The sequence below is a fragment of the Diadema antillarum genome, unplaced genomic scaffold (assembly GCF_040938485.1).
Source record: "Diadema antillarum isolate AM-2024a unplaced genomic scaffold, OU_Dant_1.0 seq00000735_RagTag, whole genome shotgun sequence".
Classification (NCBI taxonomy): Eukaryota; Metazoa; Echinodermata; class Echinoidea; order Diadematoida; family Diadematidae; genus Diadema; species Diadema antillarum.
Window position 1 is genome coordinate 1,155,907 of NW_027271635.1, and position 8,561 is coordinate 1,164,467.

Sequence of the window (8,561 nt, forward strand, 5' to 3'; positions counted from 1 at the left end):
ACTTTGAAAACACAATGTATAAAAAGTGATGGTTCACGATCGGGTTACAATTAACCAAGGGTTTGTTAATCGGAACGTTCCTTTATAATACTCCGAATGTTCCCAGATCCGGAAGTGAAGTATGGTTCCTTATTCCGAAGCGTCATCGATCATCAAACGGTTCGTTATTGCAAAGCTATTTTCTCCCTAAGATTTGTTATTTCAAAAGTTCTTAATTCGGAAGCGAGATTTGGTTCGTTGTATTGAGTGTTCGCTTATCTGAGAAAAAAAAAAGGTTCGTTACTTCGTAGGTTAGTTTATCCGATGAATTTATCAGAGAACTAAAAGTGATGTATGCATCACATAAAAAAAAATGATATTTGTTTTTAAAGAAATGCTCAAGGGGGAATCTTGTAGATGCCGTCAGCATGGATCTAATCCTGAAATAAAAAGAAAATACTTTGGTGTCCTTTCGATTCAAGGCATTTGATTTTTCAGGTTTATTTTGGAACTTAACCTACCTGTAGGTAAAAGGAATTTCCCAGTTTCCGGATAACGAACTATCAAAACAACGGAAACGATGTTGTTATCTTAATATTATTTTCGGATTAACGAACCTTTGTCATAGCGAACATCATGCACTCTAATAAGGACTAACGGAATCATTAAGCTTTAATCAAAGAAAGTTGAGAGAACATGCCTTACCTGGTTCTCCATGACTCTTTCTATTTTATTGATGACATTGTAATCTAAAAGCATCTACACTGTAAAAACATCGGTGTTAGATTTAACACCATGGGTGTTAAATCTAGCACCGATCAAACTTCAATAGAGGACCACACCCACAGGTGTTGAAAATGTATTGTAAAGTGTTTGCCTGGCACTTCGTGGTGTTAATTTGACACTGTGGCTGGTTATATTTGTGACACTGCGCTAGAGTTGAATAATTCAATAATGACACCGCATGGTGTTGATTTGATATTGGTGGTGTTAATTGCAATGATATAACAACCGTCCAGCTTCAATAGGGGACCACACCAACTGGTGTTACTGTGGTGTAAATTTGTTTACACATTTTTTTTTTTCAAAATCAAGTACTTTATCGGAAAATTCCTTATCGTCTTGTTGAAGTTCAAAATTAAAAAGAAGTGCAGTAACTAAGAAACTATTCAAAAAACAATTTCAAATTTTGAAATGACACCCGGAGGTGTTAATCTAACACCATGAATGAGCACCGGAAATTTAACACCAGCTCGGTGTTTCATATTTAACACCGGACTTTTTGCAGTGTATCTTTTAAAATTTACAGCTACTGTACTCTGCAAGGAATGACTTTGAAAATGTTCCGCTTTCGTTGTTACATGGTCATGGTAGGGACTCTAGGCAATATTCTTTTCCTGACATGAGTTTACGGAAAAGCATAGACGCGAGATTGTGTAAGTGGCGTGTATACCAATACAAAAGTTTGTTCACATTGTAAATAACAGTTACGGAATCAAATAAATTGGTTTTGATGATTTCATTTCTTTAGTCGAACTTGAGGAGCAGCCTTTTTTTCATATTTCTCAGTACATAAAGTTTCTTTTCTTCCCTCACTGATCTAGATTCACCAGATATTCATAGATTATTTTAGAGTAATTTCCAACATAGTACTGCTATTTGCTCTTGACTTTAAAGAGTACACATGTCTTGACATGACTGTATATAGAGCTATTGTATAGATAAATTCTCGGCTTGTTAGGGGATGAAATGATCATTGCTCATAAACTCAAAACAAGAGTTTTATAACCTGTTTGAAAATTTATCTTTTTACAAGAGAATAATTATGTTGTTTATATATTTCAACGCAAATCATGGGACTATGTTAGTTATAGAACATCATTTAATAAAGTAATAAAAAGTGTCTTTTCTTCCCCCACTGATCTAGATTCACCAGATATTCATTGACTATTTCAGAGTAATGTCCAACATAATACTGCTATTTGCTCTTGACTTTAAAGAGGGGTACACATGTCTTGACATGACTGTATCGAGTGCTGTAATTGTATAGATAAATTCTCGGATTGTTAGGTGATGAAAATTAATGATCATCGCTCATAAACTCATAACAAGAGTTTTATGACCTATTTGCACATTTATCTTCTACGTGTGTTACGTGTGAGAGTATTACATTTGGAAAAAAAGAATAAAACAAACACCTCATTACCGTCTTCTAAGAATTGACGAAGATTATCACTCCCACTAATTTAAAGTCACATGCGATAAGGGGCAATTAACAAAATCTTTCCCAGAGACCTGAGTCAACATACCTGATTTGTGGTTTATCTGCACGACTCGTTCTTTATGATAAGTGACACTAAGATAAAAAAGTATAACACTTGAAATTTCATGACTACTCAGCAGGATCGACTTTGAAAATGTCACGCGTAACTTCTTTCGCTTTTGCATACCTGAATATTCGTGTGGGGGTTTTTCTACACCAAAACGCAAATATAGCTTGAAGTTGCATGCAAGACACTAAAACCAATAACGTCTATTTCATAACTATATCAAGACCGTTGAAATGGTGTCTGGATCTAAAGAATTATCTTATTTTGCAAGCCTTTTTCTTCAAAGTCAAGGTCAAGAATAATGTTATTATATGCTTGCTCTAAATTTGAAATAATACGTAACCTAAGTCGGATCAAGAAAACTGTTACCCGTTCTTGATTCAAATGAATACCAGTTACTTTTGCTTATTTAATTTTCATTTGTTTGCTTAAAGGCATAATAATTTACCATTTCAGATGAAACAAACACGAAAAAGAATGTCAATAAGAACTCTAAAATTTGAGTTAAGGATAGAAACAACCAAAGGAAAAATTTAAATCAGTAAATTAATGCTAAGCATTGATGATAATACTTGTATGAACGATCGTTATGATAGAATGTTTCTCGAATAAACGGAGTACATTTATGGTTCATTGAGAAAAATAGTGATATCTCTATATTTTTCAACAACGAAATTTATATTTGAAGTGATGAATTCACTTTCACAAGCAGCAAGATAACACGCAGATTATTTTTCATCACAAAGTCACATTTTATCTGGTTATAGAATGTGAATTGGACGTTCAAAATTTTGAACTTAGAATCTGAAAAGTCCAAGTTTTTTATATGCCGAACAAGTAATGAAAAAAAATTCTCAAGCTCTTGAAACACTTGACTTTTATATAAAAAAAAAACTTTGTTACCATTCGAACACAGTAGGTAAGACATTAAAAAGGGTGCCGCTGTCATTAAAAGAAAAAAAAACGGAAGGTGATGCGGTTAAAGAAAAGTAAAATTAAGGTGGCCATTTTAACAAAACCCTTAAAGATAGCCTTTTTCGGGAAGCCTAAACAATTAAATTTTGCTCGTTATACAGTTCAAAAACTGTCCATAGCGGGCACCCAAGGGAGATGGAAAAAGCGTCCGTTTTAATCAGGTGGTTGTCTGTGTGTGCGTGTGTTTGTTCGTTGTCGGGAGTATGATTATTTAAACACTATTTACTATAGCCGCCTTCACACGTATAGAAAAACAGCGGGATAACGGTAGCGATCCATATCTCGAAATGTTTTCATTCTCTATTCATTCATTCATTGATACGTTTTTTTTTTTTCATTTCCAACAGAAACATACTATCTTACATTACAATATAATACAATAATGAAAAATATTCAAATATACGGAAATGCTGGAAATTGAGAGGCATGATGTAGGGTACATTCCTCCTCTCCCCTACACACACACACACACACACACACACACACACACACACAAGTTATTTGAATTATAGAACGAATCAGACGATTGATGCACTGGTTCACATGACAAAACATAACGAAACAAAATACTTAATAACAAAACTGTTGGGAAAAAAAATGTATATTCTTCAACTTTCTTCTTATGTATCTTAAGGGCAATATCATTCCTCCTGCCTTCTGAAAGATAGAAGTCAGGTGTGCTTTTGTCATACGAGAAAAGTAAAAATATGTTGAATTTTCTTTATGCATTCTTTTATATCGTTGTACACATGTGACATCACATGCCATAGTAGTCTGAACACAAACATCAGCCGTGACTGAACACAAACCTCAACAATTCCCAACTTATGAGCATTGTCCGATTTCCCTCAAAATCTCACTGATGTGTTTTACTACATGTTACATTGCTGTATTCACTCAAGCCACATGTCTATGAAGGTTAACATGTCCCTTTAAATATGAAAAGAAAAGTGTGTTATTCCTGTTCTTTTGCAACTATTCGAAATCAACACAAATTTACGATTTCATAATGTTTATCTATAAAGGTATAAATTGTGGTGACGAAACTCTGATTGATTTTGTAAGTATTTTTAAGAGTTTGTAAGGAACTGTAACTTGAGAACGCTTTTAAACAAAATAGAGATTATTCCAATATTTACGTTCAGCAATACTGCATACGCCATATATTTCGCGAGTCTAAATTTTCGCGAATCGGGACTTCCCGACAAATTCGCGAGTGGTTAAATTCGCGATCTTGGAGCCCTGGACTGAACGGAGAATTGTGTACGCGTACGCCACATTCATATCGGCATCAGAGCCAATATTTTCGCGTGTTTTTAATTTTGCGAATAACAGCTGACTCGCGAAATTCGCGAAAAGAAAAACCTCGCAAAATATTCGGCGTATCAGTAATAGGTTGTGTGAATAGTCCTAGTCAAAGGCAAGCAAAGTTCACTAGAGTAACGAGTGACGAGATTTGTTTTTCGCAAGCGTTCACACGGACTAAAATGCATTTCATGTCTACGCTTCTCTTAGCTCTGTGCTATTGCGTGTCACACATATAATCTGTGGTTTCACAGCGGTGTCGTTTGTATGATGGGATATACACACTCGAAATTATTTGGTCTGGCGTTCACGCGATACCGCGGACGAATTAAGCCTATGTAGATAATTCAGAAATAAGCTCGAGATTTCTTGGGATTTGCATCGCAGTGGTGATATCGATAATTGATGGTATTTGTGTGTCCACATTGTAAACTCCATCCGGGCAAAATATCTTGAATTTGATCGCGATTCAAATTTTGTATTCAAGACTTGTAACCCGCTATCTTGTCTAACCCCACATTTGTGAATCCCACTATTGAGCTCGCCTCTGTGCGAGGCAAAGTAGACCCCCCCCCCCCTTTATGGGTTCGAGGACTGTTCTATATGCTGTTGTTGAAAGCTTAGACATCATAGTTTTAAAAAAAAAATGAATGTTGGGCAATTTGTCAATCAGTTGCAATGAAAACATTTCGACGGAAGAATTTCATGAATTTGAATAATTACGCAGTACCCGCTGCATGCTATAATGATTAGAACCAACACTTACTGTCGGGCGAAAGCTCAGTGGTCTAGTGGAGATGACGTCTGTCCGGTGATAAAGAGATCGTAGGTTCGAATTCTGCTCGGTATAATGTACACCCATGATTTCCATCATGGCTCCTACTAAAACACTGATCAAATTCAGGGCTTATATTTGCTAAAAGAAATTTGGAGGAAAAATATTAACAGTGGTTTGAATGCACATTATAAAGCTTTAATCAAATCTATCATGAAAACATGCAATCTGGTCAAAAGTGGATTAAGCTGCTTTTGGTTACAAGCTCTACATGTGTGTGTGTGTGTGTGTGTGTGTGTGTGTGTGTGTGTGCGTTTTGATGCAGAAACAGACGTTTGTGGAAGCAAATGCATATCTTGCACGTTCAATGTGCAGTACTCTGTGAATATGTTTCATGTGCTCACGTAATACAAAACGGACAAATAAACGAAACGTCAGAATAGAATACACAAACACAGACACACACATACACACACACACACACGGCACGAATATCGGCTAAGCAACAGTCTAACTACGTCCTGCTTGCTGATTGGACGAGGCCATCGGCAAACATTCTGATGCAAGACTCTCCGCTTCAATATCGGCGAGGATTGGCTATCGAATAAATAGGTGTGCGCTGGTGCTGCTGGCTTGCAGTCGCTGTCCTGTCTACTTACACCACTCTACTAGCGCAATCCCTTAATCTGTCTGGTCTGCATCTGAGCCGGCAACAAGTCGCCTATACTTGCAAGCATAAAGAATGGCTGATCTATCAAGTAAGCTTTCACAATTATTAGTGGTTAAAGAACTAATAAAAAAGAAAGGGATTTGACAGATTCAAATAAACAAGCGCAATGTTTTGCATTAAAAGGATGGAGGCCACGCACGCAATGTGCCGCCTTGTAAGTCGTCCCTTATCAAAAGAGTTGAACTTGTTTGCATGGGAAACATAAAGCAGGTCTACCACGCCAGCTTGGTCCCTTGCATAGATTTGTACACTTTTGAGATGTGTGCGTGTGTATGTGTGTATGTGTGTGTGTGTGTGTGTTTGTGGATTTCAAATGAACCAAATCAATTGATTGAAACCTGAGTGTAATATACACCATGTCATTGAGTAGGATACCCGAAAGAATGCGATGAGGTTACCGGGGAAGTTGTCCGGAAACATGTATGCGAGTCATACTAGTGAAGCGAAACAAAAAGTAAAAGTGTGCCTTCTTGATTTAAAAAAAAAGAAAAAAAAGTGTGAGACTTATTGTTATCTAGAGAGTCTATCTGAATGTTTTAGATTATAAGAGTTCTATCAATTGGGATAAATTCGTGAGTGGTGAGCGAATTAAATGATTCTTTTTTTTTTAAGCGTCTGCCACCCAACTTATTATTGTGTACATTCTTCATTACTTATTTTGAGATATTAAATAAAAAAAAAAAACCAGACGTTATTATTGACACTGAAAATGGACAAAGTACATCAACTCCTCTAAAGTATCTACAAACACATTACATGATACAGGTTATCGAAATAATTTCGAGAAAATTGAAGAAACATGGTCTTTCTTTCTCTGATCTTCATGATTCTTTCTGCATAATTGGTGACCCTAAATTTATGGAAGTATTATGATTGTCACATCTGCCATAACTTGATCTTTGTATACAGAAACGCAAAGAAGCAAGATGGTGTAGCCGATGTGTGCTGCAAGCGGAAAGAAAGTGCACATTCAAAACTATAGTTGCAAAATCAAAAAGAGGCTTTTTTGTGATGTCCTTGCTTCATAGCAGGAGTGGGAACATTCATTTTTGCGTCCTTCTTTTACCCCGGTGGATTCACATGTTATTTTGTACACCTTGGAAAGCATGTCAAGAAGACTGTTATGTGCTCTTGACTTGAATAAGTCATGAAAAGAGTAGAAGACTACGAATGTATGGAATTTTCTATTTCTAATGACATGCACCACCACATGCACTAACTAAATTGTGTATCTAATTTGATTATTATCACAAAATAAACATGTCATAGGTATTGGATGTGAGCTGGAGGCTGAAACCTTGATTTCAAGCTGCAAATTCCAAGTTATGACATGACGAATAAAACATTAAAATTTGTTTCAAACCTCCTGTAACAATTGATACTCGTCAAAACTCTGACGAATGGTTAGAATGGTGGAGTTATGGCCTTGTAAAAAGGTAAGTGTTGGTAAAGCAAATAAAAATGAACAAACATGAGGCGGCTGAGGAAAAGTACGAAATTTACGGCTATATTATTGTCAACACGTATATCAAGAAGCCTACAAGCAGGTAAAAAGTACGGCAACCCTGGTACGGGGTTTATGATCAGCAATTCATATTTTTAGACATACTCCTACGTGGTATACATGTATATATACATTAATTGTGCATATGTGACCCTGCACCTCAAAACAAACAAAAGTCGCCAGACATGAATTTTTAGCTAAGACCATATTCTGAAAGAGCAGAGTTTAAGCTTTAAAATTATGTATAACCGAAATCAAATGGACTCTCCTAACCTATCTAAATATTGGAAAGAGAGCACAAACTCAGGAAAAGTGTGAACTGAGAAAAGAGGCTCTGAAGTACAATGTCTATTCAAGCGCTTAATCTTTACCAAACCGCGCTGGCTGTGCGATGAATGGGACAAAAAAAAAAAAAACCAAACAAACAGGAAGTAAACCACCAGAGTAACAACAATGAAGGGATAATTAGATTAAATTGAAATTAAGCATGCCTCATTAACACATTCTGTCCATAATTAATGCCAACTTTCAAAGCAGTAGCACAATCCTTTCAAAAGTTATTAGAGTTGAAAGTGAAGAGTGTGGACAAGGTTTTTCAGAAATGAAAAAGGGATTCTAAACTAGACACACCTAATCACACTATTCTACCAAAAATGTTCGAGATAAACTGCTAAAAAACACACTTTCCTGCCCGTTTTACGATACCAAATTTTAGCATAATGTAAAAGAAGACCCGCTCTTTCAGAAAATATGAAAAAGTCAAGTTCGGCTAGATTGACCCATTTCACTTATTTTCAGTCCTCACGCAAACTCAGTGTGTGCGACTTTAAAAATGTTCGCTTTGAGGTGTGACCTCGCGCGTGTTTGTATATTGTGCATACGAGATTGATTGATTAACTGAAAATCAAATGTGAATGAGATCTCTATGATAATTTAAATCCTGCGAGAATTGTCTATTCGTCG